This window comes from Maniola hyperantus, chromosome 7, assembly GCF_902806685.2.
Source record: "Maniola hyperantus chromosome 7, iAphHyp1.2, whole genome shotgun sequence".
In the NCBI taxonomy this organism is placed as follows: domain Eukaryota; kingdom Metazoa; phylum Arthropoda; class Insecta; order Lepidoptera; family Nymphalidae; genus Maniola; species Maniola hyperantus.
In genome coordinates this window covers 12,246,956-12,264,665 of record NC_048542.1, presented here as the reverse complement: position 1 = coordinate 12,264,665, position 17,710 = coordinate 12,246,956, and positions in this window count along the sequence as shown.

Sequence of the window (17,710 nt, the reverse complement as noted above, 5' to 3'; positions counted from 1 at the left end):
TTATTTATGAGCACCTACTTAGCAGCGAGGCAGAATGTTCTAGTGAATAAAAATAATTGATTTCCATTTTAATCCATGGTTGGCAGGGCAGCGCGTTTGAGTGACCTAGATTGAGTACTTCACTTCACTTCGGTTTGGCTTGGCTGTTTTACGATATTTACCTAACCTAACAGTTTTGCGTTACGCCGAGAACACCTAAGAATTCTTGCCGAAACTTCTCGGCGTGAGTCTGACGGGCGTTTTAGTTATCTAAATATATAAAAGAAAAAGGTGACTGACTGACTGATCTATCAACGCACACCTAAAACTACTGGACGGATTGGGCTGAAATTTGGCATGCATATAGCTATTATGACGTAGGCATCCGCTAAGCAAGGATTTCTGAAAATTCAACCTCAAAATTAATTCAAATTTGTGTAGTCCACGCGGACGAAGTCGCGAGCATAAGCTAGTCGTTAAAATGAATAATGAATGATTTTTCAATCTAATACAACCCATCAGCCTGTGTGCATCCACAGCTGGACATAGGTCTTTTCAAGAGCGCGCCACAAACACGGTCCTCCGCCTTCCTCATCCACCCGCTTATCGCCAACTTCTTCAGGTTATCGGTCCAGCAGTCGCCTTACACTGCGCTTATGGTCTCCACTCTAGAAGATATATCTGCCCCATCGCCAAATGATTTTTGCCGGTCAAAAATTAAATTAATTATTAGAATAGAATAGAAATACATGCATTCATGCATTGGTTGATCCAACACACGATAAACACAAATATTTACAAAAAACATTCCTTAATATTAATATTAAGTAGGTATAAGTATTATGTCTTTAGACAACCCTAGTGGATTCAGTCCACGCTTTCAGCGCGCTATCACGGCTCTCAGCTCTGTCAACGTTTTCCATTTTTACCGCCCATTCGATATTCATTTCTGAACGAATTTTGAGCCAACAGCGCAAATACAAATATGAATCTTATAAATCCACATTTTCATTTTAGTTAAATAAAATTCGCTTGCTATGCACCAAATATCAATACTTGTTGTAGCTTTAATAAGCTTTGTGGTTTTTCATCGAAATCCAGTTTTGCCGAAAATGACATCCGAGTTTAATATCGGTTTTAATTTAACTTATTATTGAAATGTTATTTGCTGGTAACAGACAATTGGACGCCGGCAATGAAGAGATTATAAAATTGTCAGCAGTTACCTATAAAGATCCGCAGTTAGTACCACAAGCAATGGTCTCGAAATATAAAATGGTAGGTACTGGAATTTTAATTTCACATATTATTAATTCTTCAAATAAATGAAGTAGGACCTTTGTGTGTTCGCAATTCATGACTTGAACTATTATAAGTATATCTACTGTATCAACTTTTCAAGTTTTCTCGACTCAGATGTCTTATCATCTACTGTCAAAGTTAAGCCAAAGTTTCTCAGTGATATGCACTGGCCTAAGTATAGTACGCGTCAGAAAATAATGTACATATACCTTTAAAAGGAGAGCACTGTCTCTGTCGTTGAGACCGACAACACGTCATATAGGTTTGAGTGACAGAGACAACGCTCCACAAAGCCAAAATGTCATTCTAAAGGCCGATGTACATTATTTTCTGCCGCGTACTGTATGTACCTACCTACTACTGCTAGATATTTAAAAAGCCGTTAACTAAAAAAAATGGTTTTTGAGTTATCGGTAAAAAAACGTGAGATCAAGCTCATCTGCAAGAAGTGATGAGATCAACAGTCAAAGTTATAATCTGGGGTAGCCTACGATTAAAGTGTATTAAAGGGAATATTGTATTATATAGGTAGGAGGCACAGGGAGGGTTTATATTTTATAGGTACTAACTTAGGTACTACTTAGATATCGGTGCTCAGTGGCGGACTAAGGGTGTGGCATGTAAGGGAATCGCCTGGGGCCTCGCTCTTGCAGGGGCCTTGCGCTACAACCCAAGTATAAAAATAATTAAGAGGTACTAATTACCTTACCGCCTTACCACAGTTTACGATAGATTGTAAAACTATGGCCTTACGCCGCACATTACAAAACCCACAATGCGCGAGTACCTGAGCATGCAAGATTGCAAGCATGTACGTAATTCCTGGATTCATAAAAGGAAAAGGTGACTGGCGGCCTGACTGACTGATCTACAGCTCAAGCTACGGGACGGATCCAGCTGTAGCTAAATATAAATATGACGTAGACATCCGGTAAGAAAAGATTTTTAAAAATTTAATACCTAACCCCAAAGCCGGTAATAAGGGTTTGGAATTTGTGTATCTAGTCCACGCGAATGAAGTAGCGAGCATAGGCTAGTTAAATTATACAATTTTTAAACACTAAATTTATTTATTTATAACTTTTGCATTTCTTGTCAAGCATCATGAATAAATCAGGAATGAGGAGATCCGTTGGAGAACCAGAGCAACCGACATAGCTTAGCGGGTGCTGAAGCTTTCGAACTTCGAACACAGCTCGAAAAACCGATAGACGTTGGGGTAGCAAGGTGCTGGAATGGCGACCTCACACTGGAAAGCACAACGTTGGAAGACTTGCACTAGTTGGACAGACGACATCAGGTGAGTTGCATGGAGTCGCTGGATTCAGGTGGCGCAAGACCGTGGTGTGTGGAAGTCCCTACAAGAGACCTATGTCCAGCCGTGGATGTCGACTGTTTGCTGATGATGATGATGATGATGATCATGAATAAAGATACTTTCAATTCGTATAAATTCCACAAAGGGCCTCGCAATGACTAAGGCCGTCCTTGGGGCCTTGGGTAGGTGTAAACCTACTACTATAGTCCGGGAAGCCTCCAGGGAGCGCGTCGCAGTTGACAGGCTTATCAGCGCGCCGCACTCGGAGCGTCTTACGGTTTAGTTTATCCCATGAAATTATTCTCTAAGCTGTCGCGATTATCCTCGATATTAATAAGGGCCATTTGGAATACTGAGAAGACTCAACTAAACTTTCCTAGCCATAAACTATCTCGATTCTTATTATTATTATTATGTAGATTATTAAGTGCCATGATACTCAGCCTAGTGGTTATAAGACGTCCGACTTCTATTCGGTTTGATCCTGGGCACACACCTCTAATTTTCAGAGTTATGTGTGTTTTAAGTAAATTATCAGTTTGCGCTTACTTTAACGGTGAAGAAAAACATCGAGGGAAAACATGTGTGCCTGAGAGTTCTCCATAAGATTGTGAAGTCTGCCACTTGGCCACATAGCAGATTATTCTCATTCTGAGAGGAGACTGGAGACCCGTGCTCAATAAATAGAAGGCCGGCGAAGGGTCATGATGATGATGATGATGATTATGATGATGATGACAGGTTTAATTTCCCCATTGCCTTTGTTCTCTCATTGGACAGTTTACTCTCTTTACAATGTCTGCATGGAATTCGGAATTTCCGAATTTTTAAAAATATAAACGTTATTTAACACGTCTTGTCTGGCTTGTTGAACGATGTCGAGTAGGTAAGTAAGACGAGTTTTCCTACTTGTTTCAAAGTTTAACCTAACCCGAAGGTCAGGTTAGGTAAACCTTGAAAGTTATTTGGAAACTCTACTCTCTTAGCTAACAATTGTGACCTTAAGTAAGTACCTACCCAATAAGGTGTGCGGGAGTCTCATATAGGTCGGTAAGCCTACCTATGAATTCAGATTTTATTTACCTAGTTGCCTACCTAGTAACCTAACTATTGGACTTTCGGCCTTCACGCTTCGTTGGAAGCGAACGTACATAAGTCAATAATAGTCTTCATACCTAAATGTAAAAAAATGTACTTAGGTATACATGAGTCATTCGCATTTTAGACATACCTACGAATAACTTTGCAGGTAGGTAGGTACCTACTATACGTAAGTACTTAGTTATGTCAATATTAAAAAACTGGCCAAGTCCGAGTCAGACCCGCGCACTAAGGGTTCCGTACTACAGTCGTATTTTTTCGACCTTTTGCACGATAAATGAAATACTATTTAGCATAAAAATAAATAAAAACCTGTTTTAGAATGTTCACGTAAAACTCTTGCATACGATACCATTAATCTTACTTTGAAAGTTGAAAATACTAATTATTTGTTCACACATTTTAATATTTTTTTCGTGAAATTAGCGGTTTTCGGATTTTTCCTTTTACGTGTGCTATGCTATAAGACCCACCTTCCTGCTAAATTTCATGATTTCAGATCAACGGCAAGTACCCTCTAAGTTTCTACTTTCTTGACAGACAGACAGACAGACAACAAAGTGATCCTATAATGGTTTCATTTTTCCTTTTGAGGTTCGGAACCCTAAAAATGGAGAAGCTTATACAACAAAGGTAGGTGTTCGAGGCACTATTAAGAGGTCCATCAAAAAGCGATATCAAGTTCGTTAGTACGGGGTGAACCGAACAATGTCTTGCGCGGGCCAATCAGGGGCGCGCTGGGGGAAACTTTAGGATTCAATTAAACTTGAGCCCGCCTCATCTGCTGCCTCCGTAACTACGTAACGAGAACACGCAGGGCTGCCACGATTATTAAAATAAAAATCTCAGTTATTTTAGCATCGAATCGCAAGTCAACGTACTTAAACGGCAGAAGCTGCACCCATATACTAACGTAAGTAAATAGACGGTATTCCACGACGCGCGACAAGCACGGTACGAGACAGGTCGAAATGGCAATCGGGGTGGGGAAGCCCCGTACACCTGCACACCCGCACAGCCCTCCGCACCTCAAAAGGAAAAACGGAACCCTTATAGGGTCACTTTGTTGTCTGTTTGTCTGTCAAGAAACCTACAGGGTACCTACTTTTTGGACTGGACTTAGAATCATGAAATTTGGCAGGTAGGTAAGTCTTATAGCAGACATAAGAGGAAAAATCTGAAAACCGTGAATTAAGGGTTACATCACACAAAAGTACCGGAACACTAAATTCACTTGGCGGCACGGCTTTGCCGGTAGGGTGGTAACTAGCCACGGCCGAAGCCTCCCACCAAACCAGACCAGAACTTTAGAAATTATAAAATTCCAAACCCCTGCGAGGAGGTAAAATTTGAAGTACTTACTTATTTATTTTGTACCCGTGTGCCAACCCTACTTCTGGCCAATAACGCAAATCCCCATCCTTGCGAAGCGTCGAGCACGACTCGTAACCGCTTAAGCCAAACCTGTGACGTCATCGCCACTTGAGCAAAGAGGTTGAAAGCACCCCACACCACTTCAGCTCGAATTAACCCTCCCCAAAATCAGCCATATCTACTTACAGTACCTACCTACGCGACAGAAAATATTGTACATCGACCTTTAAGATGAGTTTTTGGCTTTGTAGAGCGTTGTCTCTGTGACTCATACATGTGACGTTTTGTCGGTCTCAACGACAGAGACAACGCTCTACAAAACCGCTATCTCTTTCTAAAGGTCGATGTACAATATTTTCTGCCGCGTACTGTACTAACTTGTAAGAATCGTTTATGTCAAAGCCTTTAAGGACCGTTTATATTTTCATTGAAGGATGGGTTTCTATGAGAGTATTTGGTGTTTTGGACTTATTTGTCCAGAACACCGTGTTGATTCATAAAGACAAAGAGCCCTCAAACTGAAAAATCAAAGCGCCAAGAAATATTTTTTCTAACAAAATCCGTGTCGTATAAATCGATTACGACTATACGATTTCTCAAATTAAAGGCTGCATGATTAAGGGTTCCGTAGGAACGATATGGGTCCCTTGAACCTAGTCATTTTTATCCAGAAGCTAAAAGTTGAAATAGACCGAACTAAAAAACTACGGAACCCTGCTTTATGCGTGCTCTGACACTCATTTGACCAGTTATTAAATTACTTTTAGATACATTGAACATCCGTTCCAGTTTCTCTTCTGGAACTAATTGATGGCGTCAGAGCCTTGCTTCCAAGTATGTACTTACTATAAAATAGGTACGTGATACGTGCTATTGTAGACAAAATTGCAAAATTGTCATACAAACTTAAAATTTACCCTTTTCGAAGCATCATAAAATATTACAATATCGATATCGAGTGATAAATCTTATTATACTAGGTACTTATCAAAATATAATACAAAAAGTAATCGGAGAAGCTCTATGTGATCATTATATTTTAACAGCAGACCTTCGGGCTTGGAACATTATTTGCAAAAACCTGTATTACCGATAATTCAACGAACAATATAGGTATCATCAAGGATTCATTGCGCGTCCATCTGTTGCCTAACAAGTACATATTATTGACAAAATCGGCATTTATATAACCACACTTGAGATTACTTCAATTAGTTGACAGAGTTATTGTGAAGTGCTTAGGTAAAATAAGGAAAACTGACAATTACATTATGTTTAGCCTAGTTATTATTGTGTGTGCACTAACCATGGTGACTATGAACTGCCAAGAACTTCAGACAGACGAGGAAATTACAACAAACTCAGCTCAAACTGAAATCAATAATGAAAAAAATGCAAATGTACCACCTTCGATTGAAAATGAAAACGGGGAAATTCAGACTGAAGGATCCAAATTAGAAAATTCCACAATCCAGACTCAGAATATTTCCACTGGTCCTGATGAACATAATATAAACTCAAATGGAACAGATAGTGCACATGGCATAAAAGGAGTAATTTATCCTAGTACTGTTTTCACTGGCGATCAATGCCCCACTGGTTACGCTAAAGTGAATGGACAGTGCCTTGAGATACATTAAATGTTCTTAAGCTGCGTAGGTACTTTACCTAATGATCAATTTCTAAATTAAACAAAGGACAGTAATTTGTTGGTTTGCTTTGAATAACTACCTATTTTTGGTTCTTAAGTTATGTTTAGATTGACTTGCTAAATAAATTCACTAGCAGACATATTATGTTTATAGATGACGGAATATTGCGCTAAGCGTTAGATGAATCGAGTGTTAATAAAAATATTCTTCAATAATAATAATTATAATAATTTCTACTAGAAAATTGCTAGAAATTTTCTAGCAATTTCAAATTCCGTACTGACAACAGCTGCAGCTGTGTAAATAGATATGCCTTATAAAATGAAACGGCAATTTTTAGGAAAAAAGTTTAAAATCTTTGCTCTACACATATGGATTGCACAAAAATAAAATACTTACATACTTATTATGTTCGAAATATTGTGTTATTGTTCCAACTTCCAGAAGAAAAAAAGGATTAAAAAGGGGATAGTGGGAAATTTTATCGGGCACACGTCTAGTAAGTAATATGTAAGTATAATAAATAATAGATAATAGAAAGTGCTCCGTACTAAATTAATTCAGGTAATAGGTATCTGTAGGTAATCAATCCCTGAAACCCGGAATTGTATCGAGTCTCAGTCGGATGCTGTAATACCCAGGCGTCGAGTAACACTTGGTCAAGTAAGATAAAGTTACAATACACAATAATTGTTATGTAAAAGTAGAGTAAATAATTCTGGCGCTAAGTTCCAGCGACATACTTAATATTATGGTCAGTTGAAACGGTTGCTCTAATTGATTTGATATAATGAATTCACATCAAAATCGACCCTAAGAATACGGTATTTTACCCTTTTTTGAAAAGTGTCTTAACTTGATCCTAAAGTGATAATAAAGTACCAAAAAATTTACAATTTTTTATTCAATCGATATGTGCAATAAAAATGCATTTAAAGTTTGCATTTCAAATTTCGTCGTTTTAGGTTCATGAGCTGTCATGACGTCACACGCAGGGCCATCTTTAACCTATTGAAGGCCCTGGGCACATTAGAATAATTGGGCCCCTATGACTTTGACAGAGTAGTGGGTCGGGGGTAAACAAGAAGGATCGAATATAAGTCAGTCTTGACTATAGTTAATATCTCTATGGTCCTCTGTTTGATTGGGCCTTTTTGACCTTTGATTTTCATGAAATAAATATGTTTTTCGGTAATAAAATATCGGTCGGTCGGTTATAGTTTGGTGATCTGGCAGGGACTAGTGGGCCCCTATGTATCGTTGGCCCTGGGAACGTGCCCAGAGTGCCCAGTGGGAAAGATGGGTCATAGCCAAGTGTTTAAGACGTCTGGCTGATCCTGTTCAGTAGGTCGGAGGTTCGATCCCTGGCACGGACATATAATGGCATTATTTTATGTATTTTCTTAGCATTATTGGAAGGAGGCGAGAATTTGAATATACATATTATAAAACTATGTATGTCATAGTAGGTACTCCTACTCTAGACTTACTTATATACTTATTAGTTGGTGATGAATAACTTCCGTAGATGTAATGAGTATAATAATCAGCTGATCGGACTTGCTCTAACGTCAGTTAGCTACAGCATAACACTTTCTACCACACTTTTAAGTTGTACCTAGTCTGTTTGTGGATGGATACAGTATATATATTCGAATAATGAGGATGAATTTTAATTACCCGAAATTATACGGCGAAAAAATGCTTATTGAATACTTAATTATACTTAATTGCTGAATGGCAATTAATTTGAATCTAAATATATATAAAGAAAAGGTGACTAACTGACTGACTGATTTATCAACGCCGGAACTGAAATTTGATATGAAGATATAGATATGATATAAGCATGCCAAATTTCAGCCGTATGACGTAGACATTTGCTAAGAAAGGATTTTTGAAAATTCAACGCTTAGGGGGGTAAAATAGGGGTTTGAAATTTGTGTAGTTCACGTGGACAAAGTCGCTGGCATATGCTAGTTCATGAATTATATTACTTCATTCAATGATTGGAGTGTCCGATTTCCGAACCTTGACTATGTATAATACGCGACAGGACAGGTCGAGATGGTAATCGGGAAGGAAACGCCCCGCACACCCGCACAGTCCCCGCGCTAACCCGGTGCGGGCGAGCGTGGGTGACGTGCGGATGTGCGGGTCATCTCTCTGCCACATACCCCGATTGCCATCTCGACCTGTCGTGTACTATAGGTAGGTGATGAAGCACTTAGTTTTTGGTGGGAAACAGTAACCATTCATGTCTTAGTGATATAGGTATTGTTATTATGTGAACACAGCTGACGTTCATGTAATAACATTTTGTTACATTACATATTAGGGGTTTATGTAACTGTAATTGAGAGGTTTAATGAGACCTCGTACAATGGGTCTGCTAATATGGGAAATAAATTACTAAACAAAATGACTTCACAAAATACTATCTGTGACTAATAAGTATTACTTAGAAATCCATGTAGTTATTCAAGGGGTGGATCAAAAGATTACCTATTGAAAAGCTGGCAACGAACGCATTGACGCCTTTGATGCTGCAAAATGTGCAAACGTTCAGGGGGCGGCGGTAATCATTCAATATCAGATAACCCACTTGGTCGTTTGCTCGATATTCGTATAATAACTATGTACGAATAAAATTGAATGAAATGCAGAGGCTGTTTAACTTACCAACTTATGCTGTGCTTAAAAATCTCATCATCTTCCGAATATAATAAAATGAAAGATTTACGCACAGTTAACGTTAACTTGAAATATTACACTCATGCATCTGGTATACTTAACTTGAAGCTAAGTTGGCTAAAGACCAGTTATGATAAGAAAATAATTACACTTTACCACAAAATAAACTATTTATTACTAAATAGCTATAAGTAGGACTCCGTATGGTACCTACCTATATAGTTATACTCGTACGTTACTGATCATCGTCGAGTTCAATCACTTCAAACCACTGTACCTACCTACTTATTCAGTATTTTATATTTTACGTTGCTCTGTTCCTTTAAACATGCAGTATGACTAAGTATGTAAAAATATATTTGTTTGTAAGCGCGCACTTATATTTAGTGAATGTTAATTAGTTAGTCTCATGCCGCTGACTCTCCGATTGGAAACAGTGGGTTAGGTTGTCTTAATAACACAAGTAGATATGTGCCAGCGCATTCGTTATGCAAACAACTACTGCAATTATATCAATTTCATTATTTTAGAGGCATTATACAACCACAACTTAAGATTTTATACGATTAGACAGCACTGTGGTAGAATTCTCTTGATTGAGGCCATGATTGAGGCCATGCTTGGGTCGCTGTTGAGATCTTGCTGACAAGATATCTAACTACCAATATCATCATCATAATCAACCCATCGCCGGCTCACTACAGAGCACGGGTCTCCTCTCAGAGTGAGAAGGGTTTTTGCCATAGTCTACCATGCTGGCCATGTGCGGATTGGTAGACTTCACAAACCTTTGAGAAATATATGGAGAACTTTCAGGCATGCAGGTTTCCTTACGATGTTTTCCTTCACAGTTACAGCAAGTGATATTCAATTAATTAAAACGCACACCACTCCGCAAACTAAGAGGTGCGTGCTCGGGATCGAACGCCGGACCTCCGATTAGAAGGCGGACGTCCTAACCACTAGGCTATCACAGCCTACCAATACACGTTAGTATATTAATTCAATGTCATTGTGCCATTATTTATTTCGATAGAATCATTACTAGGTAGTATATTTCCTTTTTAGGGTTCCGTACCTCAAAAGGAACTTATAATATTATTATTGTTTCATTTCCTCGCAATCCAAGTGAAAAGCAGAGTGTAAATATAACTCGGCCATAAAACCCATTTTATCCTCGACTAACTAAATAACTGCCCTCGCTACAATCTACTATTGTCTTTAAAAAGTTTTTTTTACATTTAACTTATATTATACTTATTTGAAAACAAAATAGACTTGCCTTGAACATTGAATTACGTAAAATAATTCCTAAGTATTTTGCTTATAAGTACCTCGTTCGCACAATTTCATCAAATCCACTGTTCATGATCGGAATTCAATTAAGTTTCTTTTCTATCTTTGTCGTATTAAATTCACATATTTCTTCAGCTGTAGCACTTAGCCATTGTTAAGCCTACGTAATTTGCTGAGTAAATACATCAGAATCCGTTATAGCAGCTAGCTATAGTAGCTATTCTGCCTGAACGACAGGGACGTCAGTGATGCTAATGGTGCTTTACCTAGGTATAACTTAGTACTGGATCCTGCAACTTCGTCCGCGTGGGTGGTTTTCCGGGATAAAACTATTCCATGTTAGTCTCCACGATGCAAGCTATCTCTAGGTATACCAAAAAGATGATGCCCGCGGGCCGCGACTTCATTTACGTGGATTTAGGTGTTTTAGGAATCCCGTCGGAGTCCCATCCCGTTCTAGGGGACAAAAAATAACTTATGTCCATCCCCGCGCGGGATTTCGACGACCTCCCTGACGTAGTGGTAAGCGCATGTGGTCTTATTAGTGGGAAGTCCCGGGTTTGAGTCCCGGCAGGGGTTTGGAATTTTATAATTTCTAAATTTCTGGTCTGGTCTGGGTGGAGGCTTTGGCCGCGGCTAGTTACCACCCTACCGGCAAAGCGATGCTGCCAAGCGATTTAGCATTCCAGTACGATGTGGCCAAAGGGGTATGGTTTTAGGTTATTACTTACTTATTATACCCCTTCCAGGTTAGCCTGCTTCACTTACCACCATGTGAGATTGCAGTCAAGGGGTACCTTGTACCTAAAAATAAAAACAGGATACAAGCTATCTCTGTATCTCAACGAAATCGATTGAAAGGATGGGTCGTGAAAAACTTTCAGTTGTAACGAGTTTTTCATAGAATTATTTAAAAGGTAGTAGAGAGGTAGAGCCTTTCCTAATTTTATTGATTCTTAATAGCTTTGAGGCAATTGGTAATTTAATTTTTTTAAATTATTATTATTAAGTAGGTATTTGTTTTAGGCGTGCGCACTAAAAATGCGGAAGAAATTCTTTGCAAATTGTTGCATTTTAATCTATGTTGCATCTTAGAATGTAGAATTTTTTGTGCATAATCTTATGTAAGTAAAATTAAATTATTTTGGTGTGTGGCGAAATTCGCTAATTAAAATAAATACCTACTTAACATAAACTAAGATCTTTTAATATAATATAATTTTTAGGGTTCCGTACCCGAAGGGTTCCAACAGGACCCTATTACTAAGACTCCGCTGTCCGTCCGTCCATCCGTCCGTCTGTCTGCCAGCGGGCTGTATCTCGTGAACCATAATAAGTAGAGAGCTGAAATTTTCCCAAAATGTGTATTACAACTATAACAACAAATACTACAAAATTAAGAATTTTTGTCATGAAAATTTCCTTTTTTCCTTTTGAGGTGCGGAACTCTAAAAATGTAGATGGGATCAGATTTTTATAACTAGTGAAGAAGTTAATACATAACTGAACTTTATCTTAAATGTAGGTATACATAATAATAATTCTTAGACTAAAAACCGGTAGTAGAATGTTAATGCATTTTTTGCCCCTGTCTAATGATACGAGACAAAACTTATAAAGTGTTAGGTACATGCATCTAATTATTATTTAATAGCAAATAATATTAGCGTCACGTAATATGGATAATAGTGGTTGCTCATAACACTCTGTAATTACTAATTACTCATTACTTTACATGTGCATGTCTGGATACTTCAGAGTAATGCAAGTTTCACATTATAGGATAGGTTGGTTCGTGCAGCTTACAGTACAATGATTTGCGGCCAGACTCAAGTGATAGCTGTAAGTAATTATTTAAAATAGGAATAACACTCAAGAAAACGCAGTAAGTAATACTAGCTGATCCCCGCGACTTCGTACGCATGGATTTAGGTTTTTAAAAATCCCGTAGGAACTCTTTGATTTTCCGGGATAAAAAGTAGCCGATGTTACTCTCTTTAACTATACCCATGCAAAAATCACGTCGATCCGTTGCTCCGTTGCGACATGATTGAAGGACAAACCAACGAACTAACAAACTAAAAAGGACAAACCAACGAACTAACAAACCAACAATCAAACACACTTTCTCATTTATAATATGGGTACTGATTTTCCTCTATACTACACCTACATGAAATTGTTATGGGTTCACAACCAAAAATTAATTAAATGAAAACATTGCAGTTCAGAACCTTTCTTACTTTAATCAAAATCAGTATACTTGAACCTGAAATTAAAGTTTGATCTGAATTTTATATGCGAGCGGAGCCAAGGGCAGTCCATAAAAATAAAAAATATATATAATACCTATTAGAAATGCGAAAGTAGGTCTGTTTGCCAGTTTCACGACCCATCCGTTTAACGATTTTCATGTCGTACAGAGATAGCTTGCATCCCGGACATGGGCATAGGCTTACTTTTTACTCGGCAAAATCAGAGTTTCCATGGGATTTCAAAAAAACTAAATTCACGTGGACAAATTCGCGGGAATCATCTACTTGAAAATAAAAGATATTATTTCCTCTCCTGACTAACGAAGATATTCTATCAACGCAGAGCCCACATTATTACCTATGCAGTGAGCCTTTTGAGGAAATCATTCTAAGGAGGCAAAAAAAATTCTAGGCAAACAGTGACCAGCCGAAGTTGATAACATCAAATAATGGTTCACGGTACAAAATAAAAGTGTTTTGCTAATTTCTCATACGAGATAATTAAGGCCTCACTTCTGAAGCTTTAACGCTTGGAAGTTGGAACAGACGGTTTTCAGCATTTGGAGTATCTCTGAAAGTTCCAGCTGATGTGTAAAGTCCAGCAGTTATCACCGAGGCTGGTGATTACACTGTTATGTGTGCAGATGGAGCGATAATGGGGAATTAGCGATCGACAGTCGGTCAATATAATAATATTATGCCCCACTGATATACTTGCAAACTAATTTTATTGTTAACAATTAATGTGAATTAAGAATACACATAAAATAAAATGAGGACAAAATATTACGTTAGGTATTATGATGAGTCAATATTTATTTTTGTGAATAGAGAATAGAATTTGAAACCGAATGAAATTTAAGTTGCCAATTTGGAATGGTATCAACTCTTTCAGACTATCATTCGTGATCGTGATCAACCCATCGCCGCCGGCTCACTGCAGAGCGCGGATCTCCTCTCAGAGTGAGAAGGGTTTGGCCATAGTCTACCACGCTGGCTATACCATAACTTCACACACTTTTGAGAACATTATGGAGAACTCTCAGGCATGCTGGTTTCCTCACGATGTTTTCTTTCACCGTTAAAGCGAGTGATATTTAATTAACTAAAACGCACATAACTCCGAAAAGATCAAGGTGCGTGCCCGGGATCGAACCCCGACCTCCGATTAGAAGGCGGACGTCCTAACCACTAGGCTATCACAGCTATACCTACTATTATTACTTAGCTAGACTATCATTACTTACTACTAATATTTTCCTATCTCCACCAACCAGCCAACCAAGACTTAGATGGTTGGTATAGGTAGTTGATTACTAAGTAACTAGTAAGTAATAAGGGTTAAATAGGTACTGCTTTTTATTTTACTTCTGTCACGAAGTAGGTACAGTATGACCCCTATACTTAAAAGTCAGTCACGAGCACGACTGACCAATTGAGTATTGAGGAAATCGTAAATATCTGACAAATATCACGCGAATTTTCAAAACGTTAGAACATTATTTTCCGCTCATAAGAGGTGTTAATTGAGCAATTATACATCATACCGCCTGTAGAACTTTTTAAGTTACAAACATTAAATTTTACGATCGTTTTAGGTATGACTAGCTTATGCTCGCGACTTCGTCCGCGTGGACTACACTAATTTCAAACCTCTATTTCACCCCCTTAGAAATTGAATTTTGAAAAATCCTTTCTTAGCGGATGCCTACGTCATAATAGCTATCTGCATGCCAAATTTCAGCCCGATCCGTCCAGTAGTTTGAGCTGTGCGTTGATAGATCAGTCAGTCAGTCAGTCAGTCAGTCACCTTTTCCTTTTATATATTTAGATGAACGGTGGTATCTCTGTCACTCGCTCCATACAAACTTACCAGTTTGGCGAGAGTCACAAAATGTAAATATTCTGTATCTAATTTAATTATAAATAATTTAAAAAAAAGTTTGGTTTTCAGTTAAAAATTAACCAACCAAACTCGATGTACGTATTGTCTCTGTCACTCATACCCTCTAGTCCGTGCTCATACCTATATGACGTTTTGTCGGTGTCAACAACAGAAACAATGCTCTACAAATCCGCTATCTGCTTCTAAATTCTGCCGCGTACTGTACATGCGTTTTTATAATAAAAGGTACCGCTCTAATGTTAACGAAAATAATAATAATATTATGACCTCCATGTCACAGCTTCAGTGGTTTCAAATCTTGAAATTTAATATCATCTAGGTACCTAAATTGTTGACTTGCATGTTGATATTTTCCTTTCTATAACTAAGTAGGTGTAGAGTGCCCTGATTGCGACAGCGCTATCAAACGATTACGCTGACTAAGCTGTTGATCTGGTATACTAACTATGGATGGGTGGTCGACTTTGGGTGTATAACTGACTCACCTATGAAGTCTGCTACACCATAGTCTAACTAAGTCTAACTCAATCATTACCCATTTTCAACTGCGAAATGTGTTTGTTTGTTGTTTGTCCTTCAATCACGTCGCAACGGAGCAACCAACGGTCGGCGCGATTTTTTGCATTTAGATATAGATAGGTATATTATGTATTATGTAGTTGAATACGCTACCTACCTACCTAGCCTATAGCCTATCATCATCATCATTATTACCAGTGCACTACTAAGCACGGGTCTCTTCTTAGAATTAGAAGGGCTTAGGCCATGCCCATCACGTTGGCCAAGTGTGGATTGGCAGACTTCACACACCTTTGGGAACATTATGGAAAACTCCCAGGCATGCAGGTTTCTTCACAAAATTTTCCCTTAGTGATATTAAAACGCACCTACCGAAATATTTGAAATCCGAAAAATTATAGGTTCGTAGCTCGTGCCCGAAATCGAACTCTGAACTATTCCGATAAGAGGTCGAAGTCTTAACTACTAGCTAGGCTATTAATCCTAATCCTTATCTCTATATGTAAAAATGAATCGCTAAATGTGTTGCTGATCGCAAATCTCGAGAACAGCTGAACCGATTTCGCTAATTCTTTTTTTATAATATTCCTCGAAGTACGAGGATGGTTCTTACGGAGAGAAAAATTTAAAGGTTAAAAAAATATTAAAGAATCGACTGTTAGGCGATACGAAAGTTCGCCGGGTCAGCTAGTAATATTATAAATGTGAAAGTCTGGATGTTTGGATGTTTGTTACTCAATCACGCAAAAACGGTTGAACGGATTTGGATGAAATTTGGAATGGAAATAGATTATACCCTGGATTAACACATAAGCTAGGTACTTTATATCCCGGAAAATCAAAGAGTTTCTGCGGGATTTTGAAAAATGAAAATCCACGCAGACGAAATCGCGGGCATCAGCTAGTGTTCTATAAATAAATAATCTTCTAATTCTATACCTGAGTTATTATGAAATTTAACAGTTTAAATTAAATAACTGCTTAGAATAATAATAGCGAAGGTTATTCTATTGAACGTAAAATTTAAATAACGCATCTAAATATATTTACATGTATGTAATTATATTTTTTACTAGATTAAAATATTAATTCAAATGAAATATAATATTATTATGTATTTACGCAATCTAAACTGTTGACGCCCGCAGGTTATAAAACTAATTTAAAATTTATTTTTAATCTATACATATCTCAAATCTATGTTTCAAGGAAAAACATTTACAAAGTAGTTTTTTTTAATTAACCGAATTACAAAAAGAAAGTGGATTTCAATTCGGCCCGTGTTTTTTTCTTTTTTGAATGAATGTACTAGGTACATCGATTTTTTTAAAGTAAGAAATCCCTATTGAGTAAGTAATTTGTGGCTACATCGCAAAAAAAATTAAAATGTAGGTACTGTTAATAATTTTTCAAAGTGAGATAAATATATTATACCAAATGGGTATCATATGAAAGGGCTCTTTTACCTGCACATTCTAAAATAGATTTTTATTTATTTTTATGCATAATAGTTTTTGATTTATCGTGCAAAATGTCAAAACAATACCCGAGTACGGAACCCTCGGTGCGCGAGTCTGACTCGCACTTGGCTGGTTTTTCGGGACAAAACATGTTCTTTTCTGAAATGCAAGCTATCTCTGTATCTTTCCTCAAAAGCTAGCAGATGGACCGACAGACACATATGTAGATACACATTTTCGCATCTATAATATTACTGTGGACTCAAACAAAATGGTATTTTTATTGTATTTGAATATCTTTTTTCTATCTTTGGATATTATTTTTCAGAATTTTCTTTCTATATCAATTTACCTTGGATATTGAGATTTGAGACATTCAAGTAAGATATCGAGTAGCGCTTATGAAAATAACTATGTGCAATGGTCATTTGACGTGTGGAGTGTTGCGGTGCGATACATTTACTACTTTGTTTTGTATATTTATGTACCTAATGAAATGACGGAACATTGTATGATTTTCTGATTTGGTTTTATAGCTCTTTCACAATAGGTATTGGGTATTGGTCCTATATGCCTACTAGAGTTCTGAAAGCTTATTGTTTTGTGTTTCGTGACGTCTTGACGTCACGTGAGACTTTGCTGTCGTTACTGAATTTCAGGTTTTTGTCCGGAGGCTTCGGCCGTGGCTAATTACCACCCTACCGGAAAAGCCGTGCCGCCAAGCGATTCAGCGTTCTGGTACGATGCCGCGTAGAAACTGATCAGGGGTATGGGTTTAATTAAAACTACCATATCCCTTCAAAGTTAACCCGTTTCAAGTTTAGACCATTTTCATCACGTTTTATGAGGATTGG